At 45.4% G+C, this 14,418-nt stretch overlaps 1 protein-coding gene across 1 annotated transcript in view; it reads left to right on the forward strand.

Annotated features, from left to right (window-relative positions):
- gng13b (guanine nucleotide binding protein (G protein), gamma 13b) overlaps window positions 1-14,418 on the forward strand; it is a 63,907-nt gene that overhangs the window by 11,333 nt on the left and 38,156 nt on the right. The gene's annotated exons all lie outside the window — the stretch shown is intronic.

Here is a 14,418-nt window from a genome sequence, read left to right on the forward strand (position 1 = left end):
TACACTACTACACTACTACTACACTACTACTACACCACTACGCTACTACTACTACTACACCACTACACTACTACTACTACTACACTACTACACTACTACTACTACTAATAATACTACTACACTACTACACTACTACTACGCTACTACTACACTACTACTACACTACTACTACGCTACTACTACTACTGCTACTACTACTACTACTACTACTGCTACTACTACTACTACTACTACTACTACTACTACTACTACTACTACACTACTGCACTACTACTACACTACTACACTACTACTACTACTACTAAACTACTACACTACTATGACACTATTACACTACTACTACTACTGCTACTACTGCTACTACTACTACTACTACTGCTACTACTGCTACTACTACTACACTACTACACTACTACTACACTACTACTACTACTGCTACTACTGCTACTACTACTACTACTACTGCACTACTACTACTACACTGCTGCACTACTACTACACTACTACACTACTACTACTACACTACTACTGCACTACTACTACTACTACTACTACTACACTACTACACTACTACTGCTACTACTACTACTACTACTACTACACTACTACTACTACACTACTACTACTACACTACTACTGCTACTACTACTACTACACTACTACTACTACTGCTACTACTGATACTACTACTACTACTACTGCACTACTACTACTATACTGCTGCACTACTACTACACTACTACACCACTACTACTACTACACTACTACTACTACTACTACTACACTACTACACTACTACTACACTACAACTACACTACTACACTACTACTACACTACTACACTACAACTACACTACTACACTACTACTACACTACTACTACTACTACTACACTACTACACTACTACTACTACTACTACTACTGCTACTACACTACTACTACTACTACTACTACACTACTACTACTACTACTACACTACTACTACTACACTACTACTACTACACTACTACTACTGCTACTACACTACTACTACTACACTACTACTGCTACTACTACTACTACTACTGCACTACTACTACTACACTGCTGCTACTACTACTACTACTACACTACTACTACACTACTACACTGCTACTGCTACTACTACTACTACTACTACTACTACTACTACTACACTACTTCTACACTACTACTACTACTACTACTGCACTACTACTACTACTACTACTACTACTGCTCTATAGAACTAAAGGAGAGAAGACTACTACTAGAACTGCACTATCTGTGATACACTGTCTCTATAGCTAAAGGAGAGACTGCTAGCTGATACACTACAGATGCACTACTACACTACTACTACACTACTACACTACTACTACACTACAACTCTACACTACTACGCATGCGCGCTCTATAGAACACTCAACATTACAGCTACGCTACAAACTACTGCTGACTAAACTACTGCTGTCACTAACTACTACGACACTTGTGGAGGCAAATGGCTATGCACGGATCTGGCTGCTGCCTCTGCTGGACACTCTACTACTACACTCCATATGGAGCCTCCAACCACTACTATGCTAAACTGCTACTAGCTGCGAGGCCTCCTACTACTGCTACAGAGATGGGCTACTACTACTGCTATACTATACTATATTTGCTGCTGCTCACACTAAACTGCTGCTCACAACTACTACTGACCAAACACTACACTGCTACAAACTGCTCAGCCCTAGTAACTGCACTAACACGCCTACTAACAACTACTACTAATAACACAGCCCTAGTAACTACATTCTACTAACACAGCCCTGCTGTAACAACACTACTATAACACAGCCCTACTAACAACACTGCTAACACAGCCCTACAACACTACTAATAACACACTACTACAACATTCTATTACTAACACACTACTAACAACTTCTATTAATAACACACTACTAACAACACTGCTACTAACACAGCCCTACTAACAACTACTACTACTACTAACTACTATTACTACTACTACTACTACTACTACTACTACTAACACTACTACTACTACTACTACTAACTACTACTACTACTACTACTACTACTACACTACTACTAACTGCTACAACTACTACTACTAACACAGCCCTACTAACTACTACTACTACTACTACAGCCCTACTAACTACATTACTATTAATAACACAGCCCTACTAACTACTACTACTACTACTACTACTACTACTACACACTACTACTACTACATACTACTAACAACTACAGCACTACTACAACACTACTATTACTACTACTACACTAGTAACAACATACTACTACTACTACACTACTACACTGCTACTGCTACTACTACTACTACTACTACTACTACTACTAACTACTTCTACACTACTACTACTACTACTACTGCACTACTACTACTACTACTACTGATAGAATGTCTCTATAGAACTAAAGGAGAGAATTCTCAGTGATAGAACTCTAGAATTATCTGTGATAGAATGTCTCTATAGAACTAAAGGAGAGAATTCTCAGTGATAGAATTCTAGAATTATCAGTGATAGAATGTCTCTATAGAAGTAAAGGAGAGACTTCTAGCTGATAGAACTCTAGAACTCTCAGTGATATAACTTCTCTATAGAAGTAAAGGAGAGACTTCTAGCTGATAGAACTATAGAACTCTCAGTGATAAAACGTCTCTATAGAAACTCAACATTGACAGCAACGCTCCAAACAAAAGACAATTGACTAAAATTGAATTGATGTCAATAAATTGTTACGACATTTGTGGAGGCAAATGGCGATGCGGTACGGATCTGGATTTGGCCTCTGTCTGGACGCCTCTGGAGGCTCCTCGTTGCGTCACATCGTCCATATGGAGCCTCCAACCACATTTATGGATCAAACATAAATTTGCATTTTAGTCGAGGCCTCCGCAATGGATTAGTTCACAGAGATGGGCGTAAGTATGTACAGTATATATATAGTATATATATTTGCTGCTGCTCAACTAAAACAATCTCGGTCGGCCAACAGCCTACTGACCAAACAATCGACGAGTCGACAAATTGGGGTCAGCCCTAGTAACAACATTCTATTAATAACAGCGCCCTAGTAACAACATTCTATTAATAACACAGCCCTGGTAACAACATTCTATTATAACACAGCCCTGGTAACAACATTCTATTATAACACAGCCCTAGTAACAACATTCTATTAATAACACAGCCCTGGTAACAACATTCTATTAATAACACAGCCCTAGTAACAACATTCTATTAATAACACAGCCCTAGTAACAACATTCTATTATAACACATCCCTGGTAACAACATTCTATTAATAACACAGCCCTGGTAACAACATTCTATTAATAACACATCCCTGGTAACAACATTCTATTAATAACACATCCCTGGTAACAACATTCTATTAATAACACAGCCCTAGTAACAACATTCTATTAATAACACATCCCTGGTAACAACATTCTATTAATAACACAGCCCTAGTAACAACATTATATTAATAACACAGCCCTAGTAACAACATTCTATTAATAACACAGCCCTAGTAACAACATTCTATTAATAACACAGCCCTAGTAACAACATTATATTAATAACACAGCCCAATTAACAACATTATATTAATAACACATCCCTGGTAACAACATTCTATTAATAACACAGCCCTAGTAACAACATTCTATTAATAACACATCCCTGGTAACAACATTCTATTAATAACACAGCCCTAGTAACAACATTATATTAATAACACAGCCCAATTAACAACATTATATTAATAACACATCCCTGGTAACAACATTATATTAATAACACATCCCTGGTAACAACATTCTATTAATAACACAGCCCTAGTAACAACATTCTATTAATAACACATCCCTGGTAACAACATTCTATAAATAACACAGCCCTAGTAACAACATTCTATAAATAACACAGCCCTAGTAACAACATTCTATTAATAACACAGCCCTAGTAACAACATTATATTAATAACACAGCCCTGGTAACAACATTATATTAATAACACAGCCCTAGTAACAACATTCTATTAATAACACATCCCTAGTAACCACATTCTATTAATAACAGTCATCTCCTATTCAACCCTGACTCTATTAAACACTTTAACAGTCCCAGAGGACCAACAGTCCTCTCCTCTCACTCCATGCCTCCTGTCTCATCTTGTTGTCCACTGGGACAGGTTTAGCCCAGTGGGGGTACTGTGGGAGGTGATATGGGGGAGGGAGGGGAGAGAGGTGCTATAGAGGTGAGGGAGGTAGAGAGGAGAGGAAGGAAGGAAGGGGAGAGTGGAGGAAGAAGGAGAGGAAGGGAGGTAGAGGGGAGGGAGGAAGAGGAGGGGAGAGGGGAGGGAGGTAGAGGAGGGTAGGGTGGAGTTATAGAGGGGAGGTAGGTAGAGGTAGAGAGGAGAGGAGAGGAAGGGAGGGGAGAGGGGAGGAATAAGGAGAGCAAGAGAGGGGAGAGGAAGGGAGGTAGAGGAGGGGAGAGGGGAGGGACGTAGAGGATGGGAGAGGGGAGGGAGGTAGAGGAGGGTAGGGAGTAGTGGAGAGGAGAGGAGAGGAGAGTAGAGGAGAGGAGAGGAAGGGGGGAGATAAGGGAGGGTAGGGAGGAGTTATAGAGGGGAGGTTGGTTGAGGTAGAGAGGAGAGGAGAGGAGAGGAGGGGAGGGGAGGTAGAGGAGGGGATGGAGTAGTAGAGAGGAGAGGAGAGGAAGGGAGGGAGGTAGAGGAGGGGAGAGGAGAGGAGATGAGAGGGGAGAGGAGAGGGGTGAGATCGAGGGGAGAGGAGAGGAGAGGAGAGGGGAGGAGGGGAGGGGAGGGGGAGGTAGAGGAGGGGAGGGAGTAGTAGAGAGGAGAGGAGAGGAGAGGAAGGGAGGGAGGTAGAGGAGGGGAGAGGAGAGGAGGTGAGATCGAGTGGAGAGGTTACATAGAGGTGTTGTTAGAGCTGAAGTCTGGTATTCCCTGGCCAATCTAATCCATTATAACTGGACCACAGGGACCCCTCCACCACACACACACACACACACACACACACACACACACACACACACACACACACACACACACACACACACACACACACACACACACACACACACACACACACACACACACACACACACACGGTGTTTGAAGTGAGGAAGGCTCCCCTCCTAAGGCCATTTAAGGACAACACAGATGAACACTGTGTGAGTGAGAATGAGCGACATGTGTGTGTGTGTGTGTGTGTGTGTGTGTGTGTGTGTGTGTGTGTGTGTGTGTGTGTGTGTGTGTGTGTGTGTGTGTGTGTGTGTGTGTGTGTGTGTGTGTGTGTGTGTGTGTGTGGCTCGTCTCACCAGTCCCCGTGGACAGTGTATTGTAGTGTAGACAGTCACCATTATGTGTTAGTGAACTGAGAGAACATCATCAGCTGAGAAACACACACCTCTACCTCTACCAGCTACACAACAGACTGATACACACCTCTACCTCTACCAGCTACACAACAGACTGATACACACCTCTACCTCTACCAGCTACACAACAGACTGATACACACCTCTACCAGCTACACAACAGACTGGTACACACCTCTACCTCTACCAGCTACACAACAGACTGGTACACACCTCTACCAGCTACACAACAGACTGATACACACCTCTACCAGCTACACAACAGACTGGTACACACCTCTACCTCTACCAGCTACACAACAGACTGATACACACCTCTACCAGCTACACAACAGACTGATACACACCTCTACCAGCTACACAACAGACTGATACACCTCTACCTCTACCAGCTACACAACAGACTGATACACACCTCTACCTCTACCAGCTACACAACAGACTGGTACACACCTCTACCTCTACCAGCTACACAACAGACTGATACACCTCTACCTCTACCAGCTACACAACAGACTGATACACACCTCTACCTCTACCAGCTACACAACAGACTGATACACACCTCTACCTCTACCAGCTACACAACAGACTGATACACACCTCTACCAGCTACACAACAGACTGATACACACCTCTACCAGCTACACAACAGACTGATACACACCTCTACCTCTACCAGCTACACAACAGACTGATACACACCTCTACCAGCTACACAACAGACTGGTACACACCTCTACCTCTACCAGCTACACAACAGACTGATACACACCTCTACCAGCTACACAACAGACTGATACACACCTCTACCAGCTACACAACAGACTGATACACACCTCTACCTCTACCAGCTACACAACATACTGATACACACCTCTACCTCTACCAGCTACACAACAGACTGGTACACACCTCTACCTCTACCAGCTACACAACAGACTGATACACACCTCTACCAGCTACACAACAGACTGATACACACCTCTACCAGCTACACAACAGACTGATACACACCTCTACCAGCTACACAACAGACTGATACACCTCACCTCTACCAGCTACACAACAGACTGATACACACCTCTACCTCTACCAGCTACACAACAGACTGATACACACCTCTACCTCTACCAGCTACACAACAGACTGATACACCTCTACCTCTACCAGCTACACAACAGACTGATACACACCTCTACCAGCTACACAACAGACTGATACACACCTCTACCTCTACCAGCTACACAACAGACTGATACACACCTCTACCTCTACCAGCTACACAACAGACTGACCTCTACCAGCTACACAACAGACTGATACACACCTCTACCAGCTACACAACATACTACACACCTCTACCAGCTACACAACAGACTGATACACACCTCTACCTCTACCAGCTACACAACAGACTGGTACACACCTCTACCAGCTACACAACAGACTGGTACACACCTCTACCAGCTACACAACAGACTGGTACACACCTCTACCAGCTACACAACAGACTGATACACACCTCTACCAGCTACACAACATACTGATACACACCTCTACCAGCTACACAACAGACTGATACACACCTCTACCTCTACCAGCTACACAACAGACTGGTACACACCTCTACCAGCTACACAACAGACTGGTACACACCTCTACCAGCTACACAACAGACTGATACACACCTCTACCAGCTACACAACAGACTGATACACACCTCTACCTCTACCAGCTACACAACAGACTGGTACACACCTCTACCTCTACCAGCTACACAACAGACTGATACACACCTCTACCAGCTACACAACAGACTGATACACACCTCTACCTCTACCAGCTACACAACAGACTGATACACACCTCTACCTCTACCAGCTACACAACAGACTGATACACACCTCTACCAGCTACACAACAGACTGATACACACACCTCTACCTCTACCAGCTACACAACAGACTGGTACACACCTCTACCTCTACCAGCTACACAACAGACTGATACACACCTCTACCTCTACCAGCTACACAACAGACTGGTACACACCTCTACCAGCTACACAACAGACTGATACACACCTCTACCTCTACCAGCTACACAACAGACTGGTACACACCTCTACCTCTACCAGCTACACAACAGACTGATACACACCTCTACCTCTACCAGCTACACAACAGACTGGTACACACCTCTACCAGCTACACAACAGACTGGTACACACCTCTACCTCTACCAGCTACACAACAGACTGGTACACACCTCTACCTCTACCAGCTACACAACAGACTGATACACACCTCTACCAGCTACACAACAGACTGATACACACCTCTACCTCTACCAGCTACACAACAGACTGATACACACCTCTACCAGCTACACAACAGACTGGTACACACCTCTACCAGCTACACAACAGACTGATACACACCTCTACCAGCTACACAACAGACTGATACACACCTCTACCAGCTACACAACAGACTGATACACACCTCTACCTCTACCAGCTACACAACAGACTGATACACACCTCTACCAGCTACACAACAGACTGATACACACCTCTACCAGCTACACAACAGACTGGTACACACCTCTACCTCTACCAGCTACACAACAGACTGATACACACCTCTACCTCTACCAGCTACACAACAGACTGATACACACCTCTACCAGCTACACAACAGACTGATACACACCTCTACCAGCTACACAACAGACTGATACACACCTCTACCAGCTACACAACAGACTGATACACACCTCTACCAGCTACACAACAGACTGATACACACCTCTACCTCTACCAGCTACACAACAGACTGATACACACCTCTACCAGCTACACAACAGACTGATACACACCTCTACCAGCTACACAACAGACTGGTACACACCTCTACCAGCTACACAACAGACTGATACACACCTCTACCTCTACCAGCTACACAACAGACTGGTACACACCTCTACCTCTACCAGCTACACAACAGACTGGTACACACCTCTACCTCTACCAGCTACACAACAGACTGATACACACCTCTACCTCTACCAGCTACACAACAGACTGATACACACCTCTACCAGCTACACAACAGACTGATACACACCTCTACCTCTACCAGCTACACAACAGACTGATACACACCTCTACCTCTACCAGCTACACAACAGACTGATACACACCTCTACCAGCTACACAACAGACTGGTACACACCTCTACCTCTACCAGCTACACAACAGACTGGTACACACCTCTACCAGCTACACAACAGACTGGTACACACCTCTACCTCTACCAGCTACACAACAGACTGGTACACACCTCTACCAGCTACACAACAGACTGATACACACCTCTACCTCTACCAGCTACACAACAGACTGATACACACCTCTACCAGCTACACAACAGACTGGTACACACCTCTACCTCTACCAGCTACACAACAGACTGGTACACACACCTCTACCAGCTACACAACAGACTGGTACACACCTCTACCTCTACCAGCTACACAACAGACTGATACACACCTCTACCTCTACCAGCTACACAACAGACTGATACACACCTCTACCTCTACCAGCTACACAACAGACTGATACACACCTCTACCTCTACCAGCTACACAACAGACTGGTACACACCTCTACCAGCTACACAACAGACTGATACACACCTCTACCTCTACCAGCTACACAACAGACTGATACACACCTCTACCTCTACCAGCTACACAACAGACTGATACACACCTCTACCTCTACCAGCTACACAACAGACTGGTACACACCTCTACCTCTACCAGCTACACAACAGACTGATACACACCTCTACCTCTACCAGCTACACAACAGACTGGTACACACCTCTACCTCTACCAGCTACACAACAGACTGATACACACCTCTACCAGCTACACAACAGACTGATACACACCTCTACCTCTACCAGCTACACAACAGACTGATACACACCTCTACCAGCTACACAACAGACTGATACACACCTCTACCTCTACCAGCTACACAACAGACTGATACACACCTCTACCAGCTACACAACAGACTGGTACACACCTCTACCTCTACCAGCTACACAACAGACTGATACACACCTCTACCTCTACCAGCTACACAACAGACTGGTACACACCTCTACCAGCTACACAACAGACTGATACACACCTCTACCTCTACCAGCTACACAACAGACTGGTACACACCTCTACCAGCTACACAACAGACTGATACACACCTCTACCTCTACCAGCTACACAACAGACTGATACACACCTCTACCTCTACCAGCTACACAACAGACTGATACACACCTCTACCTCTACCAGCTACACAACAGACTGATACACACCTCTACCTCTACCAGCTACACAACAGACTGATACACACCTCTACCTCTACCAGCTACACAACAGACTGATACACACCTCTACCTCTACCAGCTACACAACAGACTGATACACACCTCTACCTCTACCAGCTACACAACAGACTGATACACACCTCTACCTCTACCAGCTACACAACAGACTGATACACACCTCTACCTCTACCAGCTACACAACAGACTGATACACACCTCTACCTCTACCAGCTACACAACAGACATACACACCTCTACCAGCTACACAACAGACTCTACCAGCTACACAACAGACTACACCTCTACCAGCTACACAACAGACTGATACACACCTCTACCTCTACCAGCTACACAACAGACTGGTACACACCTCTACCAGCTACACAACAGACTGATACACACCTCTACCAGCTACACAACAGACTGATACACACCTCTACCTCTACCAGCTACACAACAGACTGGTACACACCTCTACCAGCTACACAACAGACTGATACACACCTCTACCTCTACCAGCTACACAACAGACTGATACACACCTCTACCTCTACCAGCTACACAACAGACTGATACACACCTCTACCTCTACCAGCTACACAACAGACTGATACACACCTCTACCTCTACCAGCTACACAACAGACTGATACACACCTCTACCTCTACCAGCTACACAACAGACTGATACACACCTCTACCTCTACCAGCTACACAACAGACTGATACACACCCTACCTCTACCAGCTACACAACAGACTGATACACACCTCTACCTCTACCAGCTACACAACAGACTGATACACACCTCTACCTCTACCAGCTACACAACAGACTGATACACACCTCTACCTCTACCAGCTACACAACAGACTGGTACACACCTCTACCTCTACCAGCTACACAACAGACTGATACACACCCTCTACCAGCTACACAACAGACTGATACACACTCTACCTCTACCAGCTACACAACAGACTGATACACACCTCTACCTCTACCAGCTACACAACAGACTGATACACACCTCTACTACACAACAGACTGATACACACCTCTACCAGCTACACAACAGACTGATACACACCTCTACCTACCAGCTACACAACAGACTGATACACACCTCTACCTCTACCAGCTACACAACAGACTGATACACACACCTCTACCAGCTACACAACAGACTGATACACACACTACCTCTACCAGCTACACAACAGACTGGTACACACCTCTACCTCTACCAGCTACACAACAGACTGATACACACCTCTACCAGCTACACAACAGACTGATACACACCTCCACCTCTACCAGCTACACAACAGACTGATACACACCTCTACCTCTACCAGCTACACAACAGACTGATACTACCACACCAGACACCTCTACCAGCTACACAACAGACTGATACACACCTCTACCTCTACCAGCTACACAACAGACTGATACACACCTCTACCAGCTACACAACAGACTGATACACACCTCTACCTCTACCAGCTACACAACAGACTGATACACACCTCTACCTCTACCAGCTACACAACAGACTGATACACACCTCTACCAGCTACACAACAGACTGATACACACCTCTACCTCTACCAGCTACACAACAGACTGATACACACCTCTACCAGCTACACAACAGACTGATACACACCTCTACCACCTACACAACAGACTGATACACACCTCTACCTCTACCAGCTACACAACAGACTGATACACACCTCTACCAGCTACACAACAGACTGATACACACCTCTACCTCTACCAGCTACACAACAGACTGTACACACACCTCTACCAGCTACACAACAGACTGATACACACCTACCTCTACCAGCTACACAACAGACTGATACACACCTCTACCTCTACCAGCTACACAACAGACTGATACACACTACCTCTACCAGCTACACAACAGACTGATACACACCTCTACCTCTACCAGCTACACAACAGACTGATACACACCTCTACCTCTACCAGCTACACAACAGACTGATACACACCTCTACCTCTACCAGCTACACAACAGACTGATACACACCTCTACCTCTACCAGCTACACAACAGACTGATACACACCTCTACCTCTACCAGCTACACAACAGACTGATACACACCTCTACCAGCTACACAACAGACTGGTACACACCTCTACCTCTACCAGCTACACAACAGACTGATACACACCTCTACCAGCTACACAACAGACTGATACACACCTCTACCAGCTACACAACAGACTGGTACACACCTCTACCTCTACCAGCTACACAACAGACTGATACACACCTCTACCAGCTACACAACAGACTGATACACACCTCTACCTCTACCAGCTACACAACAGACTGGTACACACCTCTACCTCTACCAGCTACACAACAGACTGATACACACCTCTACCAGCTACACAACAGACTGATACACACCTCTACCAGCTACACAACAGACTGGTACACACCTCTACCTCTACCAGCTACACAACAGACTGATACACACCTCTACCAGCTACACAACAGACTGATACACACCTCTACCTCTACCAGCTACACAACAGACTGGTACACACCTCTACTTCTACCAGCTACACAACAGACTGATACACACCTCTACCTCTACCAGCTACACAACAGACTGATACACACCTCTACTTCTACCAGCTACACAACAGACTGATACACACCTCTACCTCTACCAGCTACACAACAGACTGATACACACCTCTACCTCTACCAGCTACACAACAGACTGATACACACTACCTCTACCAGCTACACAACAGATTGATACACACCTCTACCTCTACCAGCTACACAACAGACTGGTACACACCTCTACCAGCTACACAACAGACTGATACACACCTCTACCAGCTACACAACAGACTGATACACACCTCTACCTCTACCAGCTACACAACAGACTGATACACACCTCTACCAGCTACACAACAGACTGATACACACCTCTACCTCTACCAGCTACACAACAGACTGGTACACACCTCTACCTCTACCAGCTACACAACAGACTGATACACACCTCTACCAGCTACACAACAGACTGATACACACCTCTACCTCTACCAGCTACACAACAGACTGATACACACCTCTACCTCTACCAGCTACACAACAGACTGATACACACACACCTACACAACAGACTACCTCTACCAGCTACACAACAGACTGATACACACCTCTACCTCTACCAGCTACACAACAGACTGATACACACCTCTACCTCTACCAGCTACACAACAGACTGATACACACCTCTACCTCTACCAGCTACACAACAGACTGATACACCTCTACCTCTACCAGCTACACAACAGACTGATACACACCTCTACCTCTACCAGCTACACAACAGACTGATACACACCTCTACCTCTACCAGCTACACAACAGACTGATACACACCTCTACCAGCTACACAACAGACTGGACACACCTCACCTCTACCAGCTACACAACAGACTGGTACACACCTCTACCTCTACCAGCTACACAACAGACTGGTACACACCTCTACCTCTACCAGCTACACAACAGACTGGTACACACTACCTCTACTCTACCAGCTACACAACAGACTGATACACACCTCTACCTCTACCAGCTACACAACAGACTGATACACACCTCTACCTCTACCAGCTACACAACAGACTGATACACACCTCTACCTCTTCCAGCTACACAACAGACTGATACACACCTCTACCAGCTACACAACAGACTGATACACACCTCTACCTCTACCAGCTACACAACAGACTGATACACACCTCTACCTCTACCAGCTACACAACAGACTGATACACACCTCTACCAGCTACACAACAGACTGATACACACCTCTACCTCTACCAGCTACACAACAGACTGGTACACACCTCTACCTCTACCAGCTACACAACAGACTGGTACACACCTCTACCAGCTACACAACATACTGGTACACACCTCTACCAGCTACACAACAGACTGATACACACCTCTACCTCTACCAGCTACACAACAGACTGGTACACACCTCTACCTCTACCAGCTACACAACAGACTGATACACACCTCTACCAGCTACACAACAGACTGATACACACCTCTACCTCTACCAGCTACACAACAGACTGATACACACCTCTACCTCTACCAGCTACACAACAGACTGATACACACCTCTACCAGCTACACAACAGACTGATACACACCTCTACCTCTACCAGCTACACAACAGACTGGTACACACTACCAGCTACACAACAGACTGATACACCTCTACCAGCTACACAACAGACTGGTACACACCTCTACCAGCTACACAACAGACTGATACACACCTCTACCAGCTACACAACAGACTGATACACACCTCTACCTCTACCAGCTACACAACAGACTGATACACACCTCTACCAGCTACACAACAGACTGGTACACACCTCTACCAGCTACACAACAGACTGGTACACACCTCTACCTCTACCAGCTACACAACAGACTGATACACACCTCTACCT

This window comes from Oncorhynchus masou, unplaced genomic scaffold, assembly GCF_036934945.1.
Source record: "Oncorhynchus masou masou isolate Uvic2021 unplaced genomic scaffold, UVic_Omas_1.1 unplaced_scaffold_181, whole genome shotgun sequence".
NCBI classification, from domain to species: Eukaryota; Metazoa; Chordata; class Actinopteri; order Salmoniformes; family Salmonidae; genus Oncorhynchus; species Oncorhynchus masou.